Raw genomic sequence first — 23,846 nt, forward strand, 5'->3', positions numbered from 1 at the left:
TGAAAATAGAGAATTCTGACTATTTAATTATATCACCTGTTTTTTTGGTCAGCCAATAAGAGAGTAATTACAAGTAATATTACATTATCAATGATCAAACAGACCACTAGCCTACAATAGTTAGAAAATTAACAAAACCTACTAAGCTCAAGCCCAACAACCACTCCACTATTACTTACACACCACCCCTGTAATGGAGAGAAATAAACACTACTATAAAGGGTATCAAACTCTTCTCCATATGAGTTGAATACAAGATCTCAAGGCACAAAAAAGTGCTATACATTAGGTTAAATGATGAGTTTTTTTTTTGGGGGGGTAATTATTCAAAACCACCAAAGTATACTATGTGAGTGTTTGGAAAGTTGCTATTTTAGTAGGTTATTTTAGTTTTTGGCTATTTTATAAGACTAAATTTTTTGTGTTTAGAAAGATAGCTGGATTTTTTTTATAGTTGGAAGTGATGTTTGTAAAAGAAAAAATAAAATGATTATGTGTTTGATGTGACATTTTGTCTTATTGGTTATTTTAGTTTATTTTGTCTTTTAGTGTTATTTTAGCCAAAAAAACTAAAAAAATTTCTTCCCAAACACCCCCTATGTAGTATTATCTATGTAGTGTTTCTAACCAGTACACAGAGAAAAAATTTGCAAGTGGGGCAATGCTAACTCACCTTTATTAGGTAATTGAGAGATAAATGATGACGAATCTAATATATTTTTGCAATTTCTTATTTGTCGGTAGCACCATAGGCAATGCCACATGATATACCCACACCAGAACTACTTACAAAAATATCATGTGACATTACTTACGTGGTGATTCAAAAATGATAAATCATAATACACACTAGTTAAAAGTTTTACTATGCCACTAATTAAGAGTATCACATCAATAATGTCATACAATATTCTAGAACTAGAATGTCACTGTAACGCCCTCAAAATAATAACATTAAACCCAACAAATAAGACATGCATTGATATGTAAAAGTTCCACATTCCTCCATTTTATCAGAATTCCATTACATAAGTATTACATGTTAATAACAAAAGCAAATGCCCTAAGGGCTTACAGCTTTCCAAGTTAACACTTGGTTACAACAAAAGAGTACTAACTCATACACATTAAGCCCTTGGCCTGAATTTACATGTAATACATCAAAAAGTAAAACGACAAAAGTATGTCCGCCTCTAGCCTCCCAAGCTATGTCCTTGGAGGTGGCATGCTACCTGTACCTGAAAATGATATTCCCATATAGGGTGAGCCACAGCCCAGTAGAAATATACTAAACCAATCATGAACAATGACTAAAAGATTAGCAATTGATAGATGGCCAACACTGATACATTCACATAAATCACATATTTATGTCATACGACTTATGAGTCCAAGTTACCTTTCATTTTCCATTTTTCAGCGGATAGGCATATAAGCACTACCCACATTCTCAACAGATATGTATAACAATAATATCCACATTCTCAGATAAGCAAATAGGCTATATCCACATTCTACAACAGATATGTATAACAACAATATCCACAGATAAGCATATAAGCTATATCCACACTTCACAAAGATAAGCATATGAGCTCTATCTTCACTTCTCTAGACAAGCATATGAGCTGTATCTACGGAGTTCATCCCCTATCTTCTCCCAACACTATCCGGTTTAGAGGTACATCCCCCATCTTCCCCTAAACCGCGGAGTACATCCCCTATCTCCTCCTCTACACATAGCGTATACAAACACATTAGTTCTATATACAATCACTCAATACATGTAGTTAATGTATTCTATCAATCGTCAAATTCCATGACACATTCCATTGATTAGTTTTCGTTTGCCTAATCATCATGCATTGTCTACAACAATCACGACTATCCTCCACCGATAGCCCAAAGCAGTTATTTCTATACAGAAAATAAATGCACAATGGATATTCAATCAACATTTCATTTCCTCATTCCTCACAATTAATTATCCCAATTAATTAAACAATGTAATTAGGTCAATTCCCATAATTAACATTTCAACCCTTAGGTCCCATTTTCATCAATGATTTAACATTTATTGCATTTCTCTATGCCAAACATGCATCTAGGTTTATTATGAATAAAACCCCAACTTTTGTAAAATAACACAAAAGCCCCAAACTTTTACCAAATTACCAAACCAATCCCAACATCTCAAAATACTAAAATTTAAAGACAAAATCCATAGAGAGGAGTAGGATATCCCTACCTCGAAGTTTAAGCCAAAAAGGAGATGAAGACTCGAAGATCAACGTGCTCCAAATCCAAACTTTTTCAGATTAAATCAAAGCTCTCAACGCCTTCTATCTTTTTAACAAAAGCCCTAGGCTAGATTCACACTCTAGGGAGATCAATTCTTAGAGAGAATGTAAGTTTAGAGAGAGAGAGTCCCGGATCTAGGGTTTGAAAGAAAAAGAAAGTGAAAAAGTGATGTTCAAAAACACTACTGCCCGCTGATATAAAACACGCTCGCTCGAGCGAAGCCTTTGTCGCTCGAGTGACCAGACACAGAAAACTCTCGCTCGAGCCAAGAAGTTCTCGCTCGAGCCAAAAACTCAAAAGTGCGCTCGAGCGAAAGAATGCTCGCTCGAGCCAACAACTCAAACCCTCAGGTTTGCAACCAGAAGCACGCTCGAGCGACAGACCTCTCGCTCGAGCGAAGAACAAACCAGACCGCTCGAGCCAAGAAAAGCTCGCTCGAGCCAAGAAATACAACTCTCAGGTCCAGAACCAGACGCCATCACTCGCTCGAGCGAAGCCACTCTAGCTCGACCCACCAGACACGAACTCAACTCTCGCTCGAGCGACCAACTCCTCGCTCGAACGAAGGTCTAAAAATCTGGGTAGCAACACTAGGCTCCCAAACACAACCAACCTGAAACAAACCTGCCCAACACATCCTATAACTCAATATACCAGTAAAGAGGATGCAAACAAGATAATAAACAACTACCAACATCCACGGACACATGTCCGGATCACTGTACAACAAGGGTAAACCCGGGATCGCTATAGTCACGCCCCACTTTTTATTACCCGAATAACATTACCATATCCATTAACATAAATTCATTTTCATTAAGAACATACGCAACCATACATGCATTACATCCATAAATAAATAAAAGTCCTCTCAATTGTACATATATGGAATACAACAGGAATTACATTTAAACGAAATCCCATAAGTTTACATCTTTACATTAAAAATAAAGGTTTAACACTTTTACAACAATGGTGTTCCACCAACAAGTATAGGCCTGTGGCCAAGAATTAAAGAAAATCACCGATCTTGAATTATCTCTCAACTTGCACCTAAAAAATGATTAGTAACGTGGGATGAACATAAAGTCCAGTAGAGATTCCAACATGATCCTAAACAATAACAATATACTGATATCCATGAACATGAATGCACCATGACGTACAGTATAAATAATGTGACAGTTTAATATTCAAAATATACTTATATAAATACGTTTTTTCCAAAAACATCCATTTGAACATCACAATGTGTAAAACCGTTTGTTTTCTTTCCCATTTATCCAATTTAGTTTCAAAAGTGTTCCTTCACAACACAATCTTGTTTCTTTAAACCTCCACGTTAACATAAAAGAATTATGTCTCCACTTTTGTTTTGAAAACACATTCACATATACGAGTCATAACCCAATCCCATAACAGGATACCAAGAAACATATATTTCTAAATACAAATAACTAAACGTAATACATACTTCCTTTTTCACTGGCCTACAATACAGATGGCAAATAATACAACCCACATAACACATAATGCTTTATCGGCCTCACTCGGAGGGAAATGACCCCAAGGTCACACTTTACCGAACGCAAACCAGAAGGAAGAGGAACCTATCTCAAGGCGCCACGCTTTACTGGCCTCTCGGAGAGAAACAGGCCTCAATTTCACACTTTATCAGGCACAAACCAAAAATGAAAGGAATCTCTGTCAAGGCGCCATGCTTTACCAGCTTAACCGAAGAGAAATGGAGCTCAAACAATATCACAACAAACTAGACACATAAATGTTACGCTAGTGTAATACATACACATAATCTATTCAATAACAACAATGCCATCCTCCACCAATGACCAAGGACAAAACCTCTAACAGTTAGATACAAGACTCTTATGAACTAAATTCCACAACAAAATCCATAATTCCAAAACATTAAAATTTCCAATGAAATCATTTCACAACCAACCATTTTCCCTTTTCGTTTCATAGAAGTGACACCACCTCATTTTGTTTTCAAAATCAAACTCGTTGTTGCAAATCCTTAACACTTCCAATCTTTAACCAATTTTTCTTTTTCTTTAACAATATCCAAATTGTTCTACACAACAACTTATTAGCACAATGCAACAATAACCAAACAAACACAATTAATTCGTCTTTAGCAACCAAGACAGTAATTTATTCACATGACACATAACTCACCCATTATCCAACTTTACCCATTTTATAATATTAAACCCTTATTAACAAATTAGGAATTTTTGCCACAATCAATATAGACATAATCAACTATCTTCCAACATACCAAATCAACCAACAATCATACAATTCCAACTCCCAAAACTCAAAACCCAAATCCCCTTTTCATGCTTTTGGAAAATCCCTTAACAAATATATTTTAAATGCAATAAAAATTACCAAATGTCTATCTATAAAGAGGTATCGAAGAGAAGTAAAAGAATCCTACCTCTTGAGGTGAAGAGGAGACAATCCAAAAATCACCGGCGACAAAATGACGATCCGCTCAGATTAAATGAAAGCCCTCGTCGAGCTCTACATTTTGGTATATGGAACTAGGGGTCAAAGATGTTTAGAAATAGATGAAATCAAGGTTAAAGAGTTTGACAACTCAAAAATGACGGAAAAAGAGAAAAGAGAGGGTGAAAAGTGAAGAGATTAACTCAAAAAATGACTTTTAAAGATCTGATTTTGGATAGACCGCTTGAGCAATCAAAAGTGCGCTTGAGCGATGAATCGAGGCTTGCAATATCTCAGACAATTTTGAAAAACAAAGTAGAAGGCTCTATGAACCGCTCAAGTTGTGAAACTTGCGCTTGAGCGAACTATGCACACAACATAGATTCGTAAACTTTACATGGGCATAACTCTCTAGTCCAGACTCTATTTAGGGTCATTCTTATGTCCAAATTGAAGGCCCAGAAATAAGATTTCCAATGGTTCTAGCCCCATATCAAGATTCAAAGTGTGGAGAGAAAAAATAATAATAATAAAAAAGTGAAGACTACTCAATAAAAACTATTCAAATTTGGAATTTTTAATCCAATCTTGCCCAACCAGAGTGCTACAAAGTAATTAGGAACCAACTCTCAATCTTGTCTAGCAACCACCCCAACTCTAATACAATATAGGTTAGAGAGAAAACCTAGGAAGCACAGATATGGATACAAGATACAAATACGATACAGGATAGATATAGCGATATGACGAAACCAAAAAAAGTATAATACGGATATAGTTAGGATACGTTTATTAAAACTATACTTTAAAAAAATTATTGGTAGTGAGTTACACATAAACTCAAGAATGTTGAGAGGCCACATTTTAAGTTTATAATGCAAAACACTAACATTTAAGAATTAGATATTAATTTAAGGCAATAACTTGTTTATTTCATTTTAATATCAAGTTTAATATGTTTATATTACAATAATAGAACAATCCATAATTTGTTCTTATGCTTTTCTCTTTGGTACTAATAAAAATATTATATTCAAGTTTACTTATTTATTTATAATTTATAATTTTACTATTGATATATTCTCTTGTTAATCCTTACTTTCTAAGTAATTATAAAGGACATGCATGAAACAATAAAGATACATCAATTTAACATAGTTATTACTTTAACTCTTACTATTTTTTTCTTATCAAATAACTAAATAAAGTATTACGAGTAAGAACTCAGAAGCCAACAAATGTCAACATCAATTATAGAATTCTTGAGTTTTCGAACTGTATTGAATTAGGGAAAAAAAACAGTCCACACTCTAATGTACAACCCAACAACTTTTACCTCAATAGAAAATTTGTTGTTTTCCCACAATTTTGCCAACCTCTAATTAATTTTCCATCTCTGAGAAAAACAATTCTTGGCCTCAATGACTTCAATATTATCAATCAGCATTAATACTGCCTCACCATCACAACTAATTTCTTGCTTCTCCACCTATCGCCTCTATAAATTCCTCTAGTTTCGTACTTGTTAGAATTTACCATCACCTACCACACACTTACCATCACCTACCACACACTCACCTACTACACTCACCTACTCCTCACCTACCACCACCTAACCTACATCTATATAATCAATCAATTGTAACAGAATAAAAAATATCAATCAATAATACAATCATTTATCTTTATACATTAAATTTCTACATGGTATCAGAGCAGGTTTAGAACTTAGTATTTTTCGCTTCACCGGCGGGCGGCAACCTCACCTTAGCCGTCCGCCGGACCTCAATCTATTCCGCCGGACCTCTACACATACCTTCTTTATATCTTTGTTGGCATCATCCCTTCCGACCCTCTGCATCTTTGGTGAGGAGCACTCATGCTCCATCCATGACCCATCATTCCGGCCTTTCTCCGGCAGCTTCTTTTGGACTTTCCGCCGCCTTCTTACCTTCAAAAACAAGAAAACCAGAAAACCAGCAGCAGCACCAGCCGCCAGAAATAGTCACTGAAGCTCACACCTGGAGTTTACACCCAGAGCCAACCCAAGCATCAGATCAACCAGCTTCAGTTCCCCAGTGACGAACTCTGAACCTGGTCCGAAAAACCCTGTTCAAGACTAATATCCACCACATGGAATCAAGCCATAACTCCAGCGAGGAAGAACATGGACAGAACCGAAACTTCACCGTCGCCTTCTCCTCTGGCCAACGCCGACCATGCCACAGACACCACCGCTGCCATCACCACAGCAGCCACGGGAAGCACCACATCACAGCCGCAACGCCCATGGGAGCCACCTCTGCGCTGAGAGCTTCTCTCTCTTTCCCAGATCAAGCTGCTATAAGGGACCCAGATCCTGTTGTTTTCCTTGAAAATGAGTTGCTATATGGCGAGTCTTTCCCTGTTTCAGCAGAAGTTCTCGATTCCAGCTTCTGTCTTCCAATTGGGAAAGCTAAGATGGAACGTGAAGGAAAAGATGTTACTATTACCGCTTTCTCAAGGATGGTTGGTTATGTTCTCAAGGCTGCTGAAATTCTTGCAAAGGAGGGAATTAGTGCCGAGGTTATAAATCTGCGCTCTATTCGTCCACTTGATAGATCCACAGCAGCTGTGCATTATCTGATGCCCAGAACTCATCACTTTTTGTGAAGATTCTTGTGCTTGAAATCTTTGGTAGTGCCCTCGGGTTGTTTGGAGTAATAGTCGGAATAATCATGTCGGCTCAAGCAACAAGAAAGGGCAGACTGCATTACCCTTTTCTCTCTCTTCCTTTTGGCAGTTTGAAAACACATGGGCATGTCCCTCCGCCCATGCTCCCATCATTTTCCTTTTTCATATATATATTTATTTCACCAATCAATACCACTTTTTTTTTTAATTTCTTAATTTATTTTAATAACATGAGTGGTCTCCCTTTTTTCACCATCTCCTTCTTTTTCTACACAATATTTTTGTACCACCGCCCACTCCATGATACCTATATTATTATTATTATTATTATTATTATTATTATTATTATTATTATTATTATTATTATTATTATTTTCAACAAAAAAAAAAATCATTCCAGTTGATTTTTCTGCATTACCACACCTACCATTCGAGTTTGCCAAACACACTTATTTTATTCATGTCAGGATCAACCCCGATCACAATTTTTACACACACACAAAAACAAAAAACAAAAAAAACAAACCCCAAAACACACCTCATTTTATTCATCTCGGGGCTCACCCAGATCACCATTTTACATCCAAAAAAAAAAAAAAAAAAAACAACTACATCCACAGGTGGGATTTTTCTTCTCTATTCAGCCGCCGGTCTCTTCTTCTTGCCTCCGTCTTGGACGGCCCTTGCCGGTGTTGCCGCCGTGTTTCCTTGTCCACCGAGCACGTTCACTCTCCCCTGCTCCTCCACTGCAGCATATGGCGGACCTCCAAATCGGAACATCACGGTGGCCTTCCGCTTCAACTCCCTGTTTTCCGCCTTTAGCACACTTATCTCTGCTCGCGCATCCTTATACATGCGTTGGAGCAGAGCCAGCTGGGAGTTTAACTGCTGCACCTCATTTGCCCTACTCTGCAGCCGGTTCGACAAGTTTGTCACCGCAGTCATGGTTTCCACGCATGACTTCAGAGTATACTGATTGGCCTCAATATCAGTTTGCACCGCCATTTTTTGCTCCACCGACCGCATCGGAAAGTTCAATGGAGTAAACACAGAGGTGTTTGGTTGAGGTTCACTGGCCACCGCACCAGTTCTTTCTCTTGTGGACTCGTTAAGGTCTGGAAAGAGAGTGAGCAGACCACGGGAAGATGAAGCCATTTTCTGGGCAACAGAGTGTTACAGAATATCTCTCGCAACAGAGTGTTACAGACTCTCTCTCTCAGCACAACGAAGAGTTTTTCAGACTCTCTCTCTCAGCACAACGAAGTTTTTTCAGAGGTTTTTCGCAGCTTTTCTCTGCCTCAGCCTCAGCATCAACCTTGGTTAAATAGCCAAGGCAGCCACGCGCATCGCGCGCCTCTTGCCACCAGCCGACAAACGGGCACGCAAGCCAAGGCGCCCACGTGCCTCGCCATCATGTCCGGCACACCTTTTGATGAATTGGGCACGCCTTTTGATGGCACGCCTTTTTATGGATTGGGCACGCCTTTTGATGGCACGCCTTTTTGAAAAATTGGGCGCACCTTTTGAGGATGCGATTTTTTAAGGGGTCCGACAAGACTCTGTAAACTGTCCCGACATTGATTCCGGTTAGCTCCTTTATGGGTTCGACAAGACTCTGTAAACTGTCCCGACATTGATTCCGGTTAGCTCCTTTATGGGTCCGACAAGACTCTGTAAACTGTCCCGACATAGATTCCGGTTAGTTTCTACAAGGGTCCGACAAGACTCTGTAAACTGTCCCGACATTGATTCCGGTTAGTTTCCATAAGGGTCCAGCAAGACTCCGTAAACTGTCACAACAACTGTCACAACATTGTCTGCTACAACGGTCCGACATGACCCCATAAACTGTCTTCTACATCGGTCTGACACCGCCATCCAGTGTCCTCTACACCGTTATGACACCACCATCTAGTGTCCTCTACATGGTTATGACACCACCATACAGTGTCCTCTACAACGTTATGACACCACCATCTAGTGTCCTCTACCACGTTATGGCACCACCTTTCAGTGTCTTCACCAACGGTCTGACACGACCATACAGTGTCTCCTATCTTTATTTTATTTTTTATGTATTTTCTTGTTTTGTTCCTCTCTCCAAACTCAAGTTGGTTAGTTTCTATCCTCCTTGAGTTTGCGAGGGGCTGTTAGAATTTACCATCACCTACCACACACTTACCATCACCTACCACACACTCACCTACTACACTCACCTACTCCTCACCTACCACCACCTAACCTACATCTATATAATCAATCAATAGTAACAGAATAAAAAATATCAATCAATAATACAATCATTTATCTTTATACATTAAATTTCTACAGTACTCTACATAGACAAAGTTAAAGTAGAAGAAAAGAGGGTTTCTTTACCTAGGTAAAAAATGTGGTTTGGGAAGAAGAGTTTGATCTTGTGTCTTTTGGGGTACTTACTGTTTGATGGCATTGGCATCATCCATTGCCAAGCTTGGATTCGCCGACATCGATTTGTTGTAAGTACACTTGTGTACTTGTAATTTGAAGTTATAGGTTGATGATCTTAACATCAAATTTCAAAAATTTGAAACTTATGATTAAATATATGGAAATTATATGTACTTGTTTTTTATTACATAAACTTGTTTTGGCAGGTGAAAGAAGCTCCTTACACAAGACTCTGCAGTACAAAGAAGGTTTTGACAGTGAATGGGAAATTTCCAGGACCAACTCTCTATGCTCACAAAGAAGAGACTCTAATTGTTGATGTTTACAATAGAGGAAAATATAACATCACTATTCACTGGTATGAATCACTATTCACTTGTTCGTTCGCTCTATTTCAAAATACTCATTATGTGAAAAAAACGAGATAAGATTTCAAGACAGTCTAATGAATAGTGTTTTGAGAATATGGGACACAATGATTTGGGATAAGTGATTTGGACCGCTTTCATTTGTTTAAAAATGAAGCTTGTGGCCATCCAAATCACGATATGACACGATGTTCTATTCACCGGCTAGGGATCTTTTGTCTCTAAAATTCATGTCTCGTGTCCACTCTTCGAACATGAAATTCTCTCCATATCGTGGTATTGGGATGGATTGAAAACAAAGAGACAAATTTTGAAGACAGAATATCGTGCCTTATTTGGCAAAGTGATGAGATAATAACAGTTGTACCAATTTTGCAGGCATGGAGTGAAAATGCCTAGGTATCCATGGTCAGATGGCCCTGAATATATCACACAGTGCGCGATCAAACAGGGAGGAAAGTTCAGCCAAAAAGTAATATTTTCCGCAGAGGAAGGGACCCTATGGTGGCATGCTCACAGCGACTGGTCACGAGCTACCGTCCACGGTGCTATTATAGTCTATCCTAAACATGGCACTGTCTATCCTTTCCCTAGGCCCTATGCTGAAGTGCCCATCGTATTAGGTACTATGAACATCATGTTACCCCATTTCTTTAGAATTGGGTACCGATATTCAAAGATACATCTGCTGATATCGTCCAATTCTTACTGACAAATGATCATATTACCGATACTGATATGTTAGTATATCTTCATGCTATATATGTTTTTATGAACTATTAGGAGAGTGGTGGAAGCAAGATGTGATGAAGGTCCTCGAGGAATTTGTTAGAATTGGAGGAACCCCAAATGACTCTGATGCTTTCGCCATCAATGGTCAGCCTGGTGATTTATATCCCTGCTCCAAGCCTGGTTGGTTTCTTTTGCCTTTCTTGGTATTTATGTGTTTTTCACAAGCAACCTATACAATCTAAGAAATAAGAAAATTATTAGTGCCCTGTTTGGCCAAGTCCAATATACCGGCTGGAATTTTGAACATTTGGAGTTGGATGTAAATCATTTTGATACAATAAACATTTTGGTATATGACATTTACACACTACTTACTATATTATCTTATACGAAAAGCAACTAAATTCGATCCTCGAATTATATTGTTTTGAATTGATTTCACGCCGATTCATTTTTGGTATTAGTTCAAATCGATCAAAACATATTGGTTTTTAAAAAATTAAAAAAATTAGGCAATTTATTGATTTTTTAAGAAGTTTATATTTGCAACACTTAATTCTTAATACTATCATTCCATTTAGTGATTCATCACCTTAAGCCATGTTTGGACAAATTATTGTGTACCCATCCATCTAACATTTTTATCGTGCACTCGCAGGAACATTCAAGCTAACCGTGGAACATGGCAAGACCTATCTCCTCCGCATAATCAACGCAGCCATGAACGAAATCCTCTTCCTCGCCATCGCCAAACACAAACTCACTGTGGTCGGAACCGATGCTAGCTACACCAAGCCCTTAAAAGCAAAGTACATCACAATCTCCCCTGGCCAAACCATTGATGCCTTATTTCACGCCAACTGCCACCATGGCCGCTACTACATCGCCGCCCGAGCCTACTCTGCAGGCAACGTACCCTTCGATAACACCACCACCACCGCAATAATCCAATATGCCGGAAAAAAATCCACAGCCACTTCACCACCGCTATTTCCACACCTCTCGTACCGTAATGACACACGTGCCAAGGTGAATTTCACCGGCAGCCTAAGAAGCTTGGGTAGCAAGAACCATCCGATCAATGTTCCATTAAAAATCACCACCCCTATGATCTCAACCGTCTCGCTCAACACCCTCCCGTGCCATCCCAACCGTACATGCTTGGGACCGAATGGGACCCGATTGGCTGCGAGCATGAACAACTTAAGTTGGGTGAACCCATCCATTGATATCCTCCAAGCTTACTATTATCACATAAAGGACGTGTTTGGGATCGATTTCCGAACTTTCCACCATATGTGTTTAATTTTACAGCTGATTATTTTCCGATGGAGTTGGAGATACCGAATAAAACCATACAAGTGAAGATTTTGAAGTATAATTCAAACCGTGGAGGTGGTTTTTCAAGGGACTAATTTGGTGGCTAGGATTAATCATCCCATGCATTTGCATGGGCATAGTTTTTATGTTGTTGGGTGGGGATTTGGGAACCATGACAAATTTAGGGATCCATTGACATACAACCTTGTTGACCCTCCTCTCCTTAACATTGTTGATGTCCCAAGAAATGGCTGGATCACCATCAGATTCAAGGCTAGCAATCCTGGTTAGTGCATGTTTTTTATACTTCATGCTATAAACATATGATAAGCGCGCAGAAATATTATACACAACTGTCATAGAAAGATGTGTCTAATTATAATATTGTCATTTCAAATCACACGCCCTTCATTATCAATATAATTTGTATATATGTCACTACCTCATCATTTTAAAAGTTAATTCTATATAAAATTTTTGGTGATATATAATTTTTCTTATACATAATCAGATTTTTATTACTAGAGAAAAAATAATAAATTTCATGTGTATTTACCAACATGAGTTCATTACTTGTGTGTCTAGTAATAATAAAATTAAATAAGAAATTAATTTATAACTAAGGAGAGTGAGTTTCACTCCTAGAACTCATTAAATTGACAAGTCCCTATACTTTTATGACTTTAATTCCAATTGGCTTTATAACTTTATTTTTCTTTTTAAGAACTTTTATACATCACTTTTCTTTTCGCTACATCGGAAAGATGTATATATTATATATATGTGTGGGGATATATTTTCTGAGTACCAACACGTGGCTAAGGTGACGCTGACGTGTCAGCCGATGTGCCACGTGCCCTGGTCATGACGCCAAGGTTATCTCGGCGAGGCCAAGGTTACCTCCGAAGATATCAGAATCCGAGATAAGTAGATAAGGCATAAGAGTCCTAGAAAAGGGGAAGACTACAGTTGGGAAAGGATAAGACTCTTAGGGAGTTTATTCCAATCCTACTAGGAGTCCAAGATTGATAGTAATCCTAAGTCCAGTAAAGCTAGGCTCCTGTTGGGACAAGGATTGAGTTAGCTATAAAAGAGAGGCACCCCCATGGGTCTAAGGTACGCAATTTATATTTTGAATAGTGAGTTTAAACACTATTGATTATCTTTGAGAGATATTGAGTACTGACTTGATCGTCGGAGTGCCCCCGGGTGGACGAACCACCGCTGGAATCTTCTCTTTCTGTTGCAGGTTAGCCAGGTGTCATCTATTCTGCTAGTGTTCTCCAGCTGAATGCTGAGTTGGGCAGTGTGATCGGAAAATCACTCACACAATTTGGCGCCGTCTGTGGGAAAGAAAGGAGAATAGATGGCTAACGACGGACAGAAGGAAAAGATCGGGGACGACACTCCTGTTGGGAGTGGGAGACCTATTGACCTTGATATCACAGGAGACAAATGCAATGCAGAAACCCGTGACCAAAATCACGGAGTGAAAGACGTCGGCCAGACTGGCGACGCACCAAAGAAACCAGATCGAAGTGGATACTACAACGAAAACGACCTCTAGGTATGGAAGGATAGGTGCCTGCGGAGGGACGAAGAGGTAAAAGAGATGGCAAACAAATTGGCAGACCTGCAGTCGGTCGTCAATTTCATGATGCAAAATAACGTCATGCAGCCACCGTTCCCGCTGCAAGACACGCTGATTCCAGTGGCCAATGCCCAAAAGGGAGGACAGAAAACGATCCCCGTAGCCCCTCAGCACAATGGGAGCGAAAGACACTCCCACTAACCCTCTAGGGAAGTCGAACGAAGAGAGTCAAGAAGAGAAGAATCATGGAGAACGCATCACACAAAGGAGGCAGACCCCAAAGGACATCGGCATGTTCAGGGGCAGGCATTGTGCTTCGACACAACTCATGGAGAAGGGTCAAAAAGGACTCACTACGAAGCTGAAAGTAGTGCACCAAAAAGACTGAAAGCAGGAGATAGCCGAGCTCCCGGGCGGACGAAGGAGGACTTAAGAGATTACCTCAAGAGGAAGCAACAGAATGCCGACGCCGAAGTAACCTCCCCAGATAAGCCGAGGACACCATTCTCTGTAGAATTGGACAGGTTTGAGGCACCGAAGAGATTTAGTATGCCGAGGTTTCAAATATACGATGGTAAGTCAGACCCCAACTTTCACGTTGGACTATATTTGAACTCAATGGCATTGTATAGTGGGAACGAGCCGTTGCTCTGCAAAGTGTTCCCCTCATCCTTCGGGGAGATTGCATTAGATTGGTTCCATAAACTTCCAAAGGGAAGTGTAAAGACTTGGGAAGGCCTGGTCGAGATGTTCGTGGCCAGGTTCGTGACAAACAAGCTGCAGCCATTAAGGGTGGACGCATTGATGGCCCTGAAGATCAGCAAGGATGAAGGCATTAGGGCCTATGCAAAAAGATATTATGAGGTGTTCAATGGAATACCTGAATGTAATCAAGAGGTGGCGGTCGTATCTTTCAAGAACGGCCTGAAAGACAACTGTCCATTACGAAAGTCTTTGGCAAAGACATTGCCAAAAAGTATGGAAGAGCTCATGGCGAGACTCGAGAAGTATGCCAGAGCCAAAGAAGACACGTTGGGGACTAAGGAGATAAAGCAAGAGAAAGGAAACGGCTCGCCGACGTGAGGCCGAGGTAACAATGGATCGAGCAAACAAGAGGCAGAACTGAGGGCCACACAAGCAGTAACAACTGTGTTCCGAATCCTGATTCCCAAAGTCCTGGACCGGATTCAGAACCAACCCTATTTCAGAACACCAGCGAAGGCACCAGGAGAGTTTATGGGAAGGAACGTTGGCAGACATTGTGCTTACCGCAATGAAGATGGGCACACGACTCAGGGTTATAGAGCCCTGAAAACACACTTGGAAGAACTGGTGAGGCAAGGCCATTTAAGAGACCTCATCGATGAGGCCAGGACAAAGGAAGAACAGACAAGATTGCCTCAGGCGCCAGCAGCTCCGCCTCCCCCAGCACCACAACCTCAGGCAGGAGGACCTCGGGTAGTTAATGTGATTCACTCGAAGGTCAACGAGAACAAAATTAAGGGGAAGACCCAGAAAGTGAAGCACCTGCAACATGTCTACCAAGTCGGGGAGAAGAGACATCGGGCAGAGGAGCGCTAAGGAGCTGTTTTTATACTTAGCCATTTCAGAGCATGCGATAAGCGCAGTAGTAGTTCGAGAAAACAAAGGGAAACAAAGGGCTGTTTACTATGTAAGCAAAACCCTAGCCGATGTAGAAACGAGGTATCTACCCTTAGAAAAATTGGCACTGGCTTTGGTAATGGCTTCAAAGAAGTTGAACCATTACTTCCAGGCCCATAAAATTGTGGTGCTAACAGAACACCCCTTGAAGTCCTTACTGCAACAAGGAGACCTGACAAGAAGAATAGCCAGGTGGGCAGTCACCCTAGGCCAGTATGACCTGGAGTACAGGCCAAGGACAGCAATCAAAGGCCAGGTTCTAGCTGACTTCGTGGCCGAGTTCACGCCAGAATCCATCGAACATCGGGCTCCGTTGAGCCAGGGTGAACGATGTCCAAACAAGCAAGGAGAAGCTCAGCCAAAGGCAAAAGAAAAAAGAAAAAATGAGGAACTCAGACCCTGCAGCATTTACATCGGCGACTCCTTTCGACTGTTCGTTGATGGGAGTTCAAACCGACAGGGAGCGGGGGCAGGAGTAGTGCTAATATCTCCAGATGGACAGATAGTGGAACAGTCCATTCGTTTGGAGTTCAAAGCCTCAAACAACGAAGCAGAGTATGAGGCATTGATTGCAGGACTGAAGCTGGCAGTAGCAGTAAAGGCAGACGAGGTAATAGTCTTCTGCGACTCCCAGCTCATTGTCAACCAGACAACGGGCGAGTTTGCTACCCGAGATGAACGGATGTCGGCCTACGCAAAGGAGGTCATCAGGCTGGCAACCTTGTTTCAGAACTGCCGACTACTTCAGGTTAGCCAAGATGATAACAACCACGCTGATGCGTTGTCCTACCTAGCTAGTGCAGTACAACCTGGAAAAACAAGGACAATAATGATCGACTATTTGTCGGGCCCGAGCGTCGAGCCACTGTCCATAGAGCATGAAGCAATGTGCGTGGACATGGGATCAAGTTGGATGGACGCAATTGTTTCATTCTTGAAAGAAGGGAAGCTGCCAGACGATCACAAAAAGGCACACAAGATCAGATTGAAGTCGGCAAGATTCAGTCTGACAACAGAGGGGCATCTCTACAGAAGGTCCGTCACTGGACCCCTTTTAAGGTGCGTACATCCTTTACAAGTTGAAGATTTTTTATATGAAATTCATAAAGGAATTTGTGGAAGCCACGCTGGGGGCAGATCACTCGCCCATAGGGCCATTACCCAGGGGTATTGGTGGCCTTACATGCAGAAAGATACAGAAGCCTATGTAAAGAAGTGTGAACAATGCCAAAGGTTTGCACCTCTGATACACCAGCCAGCAGCAGACCTGAACCCTGTATCCAGCCCTTGGTCATTTGCCCAATGGGGCATGGATCTCGTCGGGCAACTGCCCCAAGCAACTAGACAAAGGAAGTACTTGCTGGTAGCAACAGATTACTTCACTAAATGGATAGAAGTTGAACCTCTTGCCAAGATCCGAGATGTGGACGTGAAGAACTTCATTTGGAAGAACATTATCACCAGGTTTGGGATTTCAAGAGCAATTGTTGCAGACAATGGAACTCAATTTGACAGTAAGCTAATCAAGAACTTCTGTGCAAAGTTCAAGATCAAGAACTACTTTTCAACCCCAAGCTTTCTGCAAAGCAATGGACAAGCAGAAGCATCCAACAAAGTAATTCTGGATGGGATAAAGAAGAGGCTACAGGCAGCAAAAAGAAAGTGGGTAGATGAATTGCCCAATGTACTCTGGGCATATCGGACTACGCCAAGAAGATCAACAGGGGAATCCCCCTTTGCCATGGCTTATGGCACAGAAGCAGTCATTTCGCTGGAGGTCGGCATCCTTGGGATCAGAACCCAGGGGGTAGAGAACGGGACTAATGATGTACTCTTAGCCCGAGATCTAGATCTTCTAGAAGAATGAAGGGAGAAAGCTGCAATTCAGCGCGCAGCATACCAGCAACAGCTTGCCAAAGCTTATAACAAGAGGGTTAACCCAAGGGAGTTCCAAGTCGGCGACCTGGTCTTGAGAAAAGTCGTCGGCAACAAAAAGGATTCTAGAGAGGGGAAGCTTGGCCCAAATTGGGAAGGACCCTACAGAATAATCTCGGTACTGGGTAATGAGGCTTATCGGCTTGAAGATAATGAGGGCAAAGAGTTGCCAAGACCTTAGAACACTTGCAATTTAAAATTTTTCTATCATTAGAATTCCTTTGTTCTTTTGTCATTTGCCGAAGTAAATAAATAAAGATTCAGCTTGGTTTTCTTTTCAAAAAACTTCACATTGTCTCTAGAATACATGTATAATGAGAACCCAAGTAGAACTTAGATTCACATGAGGGGGCAAAGAGAGGCAAAATCATTGTTTAACACTTGTTGAAATTTGTGGACAATTTACAAGTTGAAGTTAAACCGAAATCATTGTTTTAACACTTGTTGAAATTTGTGGACAATTTACAAGTTGAAGTTAAACCGAAATCATTGTTTAACACTTGTTGAAATTTGTGGACAATTTACAAGTTGAAGTTAAACCGAAATCATTGAAGTTAAACCGAAATCATTGTTTAACACTTGTTGAAATTTATGGACAATTTACAAGTTGAAGGTAAACCGAAATCATTGTTTAACACTTGTTGAAATTTGTGGATAATTTACAAGTTGAAGTTAAACCACAATCATTGTTTAAACACTTGTTGAAATTTGTGGACAATTTACCAGTTGAAGTTAAACCGAAATCATTGTTTAACACTTGTTGAAATTTATGGACAATTTACAAGTTGAAGTTAAACCACAATCATTGTTTAAGACTTGTTGAAATTTGTGGACAATTTACAAGTTGAAGGTAAACCGAAATCATTGTTTAACACTTGTTGAAATTTGTGGACAATTTACAAGTTGAAGTTAAACCACAATCATTGTTTAAATACTTGTTGAAATTTGTGGACAATTTACCAGTTGAAGTTAAACCGAAATCATTGTTTAACACTTGTTGAAATTTATGGACAATTTACAAGTTGAAGTTAAACCACAATCATTGTTTAAACACTTGTTGAAATTTGTGGACAATTTACAAGTTGAAGTTAAACCGAAATCATTGTTTAACACTTGTTGAAATTTGTGGACAATTTACAAGTTGAAGTTAAACCGAAATCATTGTTTAAACACTTGTTGAAATTTGTGGACAATTTACAAGTTGAAGTTAAACCGAAATCATTGTTTAACACTTGTTGAAATTTGTGGACAATTTACAAGTTGAATTTAAATCGAAATCATTGTTTAACACTTGTTTAAATTTGTGGACAATTTACAAATTGAAGTTAAACTGAAATCATTGTTTAACACTTGTTGAAATTTGTGGACAATTTACAAGTTGAAGTTAAACCGAAATCATTGTTTAACACTTGTTGAAATTTGTGGACAACTTACAAGTTGAAGTTAAACCGAGATGATGTCTAACACTTGTTGAAATTTGTGGACAATTTACAAGATGGAAGACTAAGGTTAAACACTTATTGAAATTTTATATTTACAAGGTGAAACCAAGATTATGCCGAGAAAGGTAGTTAGGTACTTGCCGAGATAAATCATCAATTTGTACAACCGAGATGTGTCACCCCGAGAAGGCTGCACAAGGATTGAAATGTATATTAGATATGCAAAATATTCTAAGTATGAAAGAATACAAGGCAAGCATGTAAGCATTCAAAAGCAAAAGAGTTGTTGCATTAAAAACACATCGGCAATGTGAAGAAGTTTACAGTACTTCAAAAAAGAAAAACAAATTACAGGAAAAAAGGGGAAAAACATAAGGCTAAGACTCCTCAACAATAGCAGTTGGTTGAATTTGAAGTTCAGACGATTGTTGGGAAGACATCTCAGCAGCCTTATCCGCCGCAAGCTCGGCGTCAATTTCTGCAAGAGTTTCATCCAGGCTCTTGTCGGCAAGAGGAACGACGGCCGATGTCTTCTCAGCCACAGCATCTTTTGGGACCTCTTCACCCTCCTCATCTTGAGTCAAGTCCAGGACTTGCTCATTCAGAGAAGGGGACTTGGTCCCAGTAGTCTCTTTTGATTTCCTCACTAAAACTTCCTCCTCGGCCTCATCCTCATAATCAGATTCATCATCAGATTGAGCTAGAGTTGGAGTTGGAGGGAATGAAAGAGGAATGGCGTCGGCGCTTCTCAAAGGCGAGTCCTCAGGGATATTAAGCTTTTTTAGAAGGGACATCCAACCAAGGGTGAAACCCGTGTTGCATGCCTCATTCACTTGCTTTTCGTAGGCCTCCGTGACATCGGCCATGCCCTGGACATACGCCTTCTCGTCGGTATCCTTGATTTCAGCATCTTTGGTAGCCAAGGCCTCCTGCAGCTCTTTTTGGGCCTGGGCCATCTTCTTCTCGACCTATCTTTTTTAGGACTCAGCAACCTTCCTAATAGCCTCAGCAGAGTCAACTTTCTCTTCGGCATCGGTCTGAGCCTTGATGGCAGCCTCGGCCTGGTCCTCTAACTTCTTCATTTTCGATTGAAGACTTTTGTTGGCTTTTTGAAGAGTAGAGAACTCCCTCTTCATCTCGGCCAACTTCTCCCAATTTTCAAAAGATTGAACAGAGAAAGAATGGGCATGCTGGATGGCCTGAAAAAACACAAGACAAAAGTTATTGCAAAATCTTCTAAAGTACAGGAAAGGGAAAAATTGCCAGATAAGGACACTCACTTGAACAGAACGTTGAAGCATCAGAGCGTAATTTTCATACTCGCTCAACCCGACATTTCGGTCAAGATCGCCAGGGAGAAGCAGAGCAGTACTAAGGGCTACGCCGACGTTGATGTCCTCAACGCTATCATTGGCCATGATTGGCTTATCTTCCAAGGTAATTTCGGGGGCCCAGGGGGCATCAGGCTTTTTAGATCCTGAGGTCATTGCAGAAGATGACCTCGGCCTTTTGGATTTGGTAGATTTCGATAGAAGTGTTTCAGCGGACCTGTTCGCAGGGACAGAGCCGGTTTTCTCACTCGGAGCTAGTTTGGAAGTTGGCAAGGTATCCTCAGAATCGATCTGAGGCACCTTTGCCTTTGGCTGAGCCTTTTTGATTCGTTTTGGCTTTAAAGGAGGCTGGGTTTGTGTTGGCTGAGCGTCAACATCAGTTGGAATGTTAGCCAGGAGATCTTTGGCAACTGGTTTTGGGCGACCCATCTCGGCAGAAGAAACTGTTCGGCGTCGACGGCGGCGTTGGGATATTGGAATCAAGCATGGAGCCGAGGTTGATGGTTGCTTAGCCGAATCAGAGGTTGATCCTTGGTCTGTCCAAGATGTGGACGCGGCTTGTGGAGTTGTGGCAGATGGTGGAGAAAGGCTTTTCTTCTTCTTTTTTGAGACGTCGGGGAGAGCTGACTTGTAAGTGGGGATAAAGTTGAGAAGCAGAGGGGCCTTCCGCTTGTGAACTGGTAAATTCAGTAGTTTCTTTAAGTCTTTGCTTGGAGAGAAAGACTGACAGAAGTCCTTTGGTGGCTGAGGAAGGACTGCAAAACAGAAAGAAGCATAGACATTAGAGCAAGAATGTTGAAAAACTTTATGCAAGAAAGCAAGAAAACTTGTGAAGGATGGCCCTTACCAGGTCCTTCCCTGAAAACTGTTCAACTTAAGGGATAAAGATGGAGGTCATCGTTTGGCTGAAACTCTCAATTACCCGAAATGATGAAGTAATCATCACCCGCTCCCTTGTTGGAGTCAAGGAGGTCGGCAACAATTTTGTATTCCGTGGACCTCGGCTTAAGGTAATAGATGTGGCCTTTTTCTGATTTCAGGCGACACATGGTATAACAGAACTGGAAGTCGGCAAGAGTAATCTTAGCATTCTCTTGTTTTGCTAAAGCTATGGTACCGTTAATAACTCGGTAAGAGTTGATGGCAAGTTGCATTAGGTTCAACTTATAGAAATGAAGGATTTGACGGAAAAAAGGGTCAAGTGAAAACCTAAGTCCACACTCAATAAACACAACCACTGGGAAAGGCATGAGGTTTTCATCGGGCATGATAGAGTCATCCTCCCCAGCCAACCTCAGGTGAACATCGGCCGGGATTTCGAACTCCTGCCTGAAGAACCCTAATTTTTTCGGGGTGTTTACCCTATGTTCCCACATATCCATGACGTCAGCTTAAATGGAGATATTGGATTTCAGGAAGAAGTATTTTTGGAGGGTTTAAAGGACCTCGGTTAACAATCTACAAATATGCTATGATAGGGGTTTGTATGGATCTAGAAGGAATTCGTTTCAGTTTTTTCTAGAAATTGTGGGTTCTACAAACAAATCCCAAACCTAACGCTATGGAGATGAAGATTGAAGGAACGAATCTGGAAAACAGAAAAATAGGGATCCGTTTCAGAAACAAGAATGGTGATGAAGACATCAAAAAATCAAGACAAAAAGTTTGCATAAGTGTATCAGGCCAAAAACAGTGGCAGAAACCAAACAGGTATGTGAACAGTGCGAGTATTCAAGACATGGACAAAAAGCAAAGATATGAAATAAACATGCTCAGATACATGATTCGCGAATCAAATATTCGAATAAAACAGCAATGACAACTAATGATGAAGCAAAATTTCATGGAACACAACAAGAATTGAAAACCAGGAGGAATGGTGACGTACTAGAGAAAAGAAGCCGATGCTTGAGATCGCCGAAGTCAGAAGAACGGCGGCGGTAGAACAGATTGGCAAGAACCACGCCGGAAGAGGTGAACGGTAGCGATAGCAGAGCTTCGGAGCTTGAAAAAATGGAGGATTAGAGAAAGCTAGAGAGAGAAAAAGTTCTGAATGAAGACGATGTAAAGTGAAAAAAAAAATGAAAGGGGGAAACAAGTTTTGTTAAAAACTTGAAACGGCGGCAAAAGAAGGCAATTAATGCGCCTGGAACAGCGAATGCGTCAGACTGCGCATGTAGGCACGAAACGATTTATAAGCGCGTCCGGAGTACGATCCAGTAAGGAGAAAACACATGGCTAAACGGTTGAGTTGTTATGTATGACAGCTCATACGTGTGAAGGTGCTCTTGGAATTCTCGATCTTTAAGAAGACATATCGGCCTACGATGATGATCTCGGATTAAGCTGATGGATTAGCATGAGGTACTAATAAAGGTTCCATCACCTTAGAATGCCGAGGTAATAGAACCTAGGGGCAGTTGTGGGGATATATTTTCTGAGTACCAACACGTGGCTAAGGTGATGTCGACGTGTCAATCGAGGTGCCATGTGCCCTGGTCATGACGCCGAGGTTATCTCGGCGAGGCCGAGGTTACCTCCGAAGATATCGAAATTCAAGATAAGCGGATAAGGCATAAGAGTCCTAGAAAAGGGGAAGACTAAAGTTGGGAAAGGATAAGACTTTTAGGGAGTTTATCCCAATCCTATTGGGAGTCCAAGATTGATAGTAATCCTAAGTCCATTAGAGCTAGGCTCCTGTTGGGACAAGGATTGAGTTAGCTATAAAAGAGAGGCACCCCCGTGGGTCTAAGGTACGCAATTTATGTTCTGAATAGTGAGTTTAAGCACTATTGATTATCTTTGAGAGATATTGAGTACTGACTTGATCGTCGGAGTGCCCCTGGGTGGACGAACCACCGCCGGAATCTTCTCTTTCTGTTGCAGGTTAGCCAGGTGTCATCTATTCTGTCAGTGTTCTCTAGCTGAATACTGAGTTGGGCAGTGTGATCAGAAAATCACTCACACAATATGCATCACTTTTGTTTTACAGTTTTAAATCTAATTCCAATGGGCTTTATATTGATGAACGTTTATGCATCACTTTTCTTTTTCAGTTTTAAATCATTGAAAAACATGTCAATATATTATTTTTTATTATTATTTTCAAATAATAAACTAATAATGAATATTCACGTAAACAGTTATACTAAATGATAACCAAAAAAAAAAAAAATCTCTTTATTTTTTTATTTTTTTTAATTTTGATATATAATTTTGTCAATTATACGTAACGGGAGTTTGGTTCCTTCATTGCCATTTTGAGCACCACCTGATGTGGGGGATGGAGACGGTGTTCATAGTGAAAAATGGCAAGCACCACAATGCTACTATGCTCCCACCTCTACCACATATGCCCCCTTGTTGAAGCTATTTTTCCATGGAAAATTCTTCAATACCAATTATATACTATTTTAGCAATATTTTAAACTTTTTTTCTTCTTATTTTTAGTTCTTGCTGTTTGAATTGATTGGAACAATAATGATTTTATTTTAAATTATACTTGGACTATTTCCCTGTTAATATGCTTTATATTTAGAGAAATTGACGTATAAATCCCATTTGGGGTGACTTGTGAACCTTCTA

The 23,846-nt window shown here is 40.4% G+C and overlaps 1 pseudogene; it reads left to right on the forward strand.

The window, feature by feature from the left end:
* Window positions 1–10,091: 10,091 nt before the first annotated feature.
* LOC145792810 (laccase-15-like) lies at window positions 10,092–23,627 on the forward strand (annotated as a pseudogene).
* The last annotated feature ends 219 nt before the right edge of the window (window positions 23,628–23,846 follow it).

This window comes from Camellia sinensis, chromosome 6, assembly GCF_055761805.1.
Source record: "Camellia sinensis isolate YWXY chromosome 6, ASM5576180v1, whole genome shotgun sequence".
In the NCBI taxonomy this organism is placed as follows: Eukaryota; Viridiplantae; Streptophyta; class Magnoliopsida; order Ericales; family Theaceae; genus Camellia; species Camellia sinensis.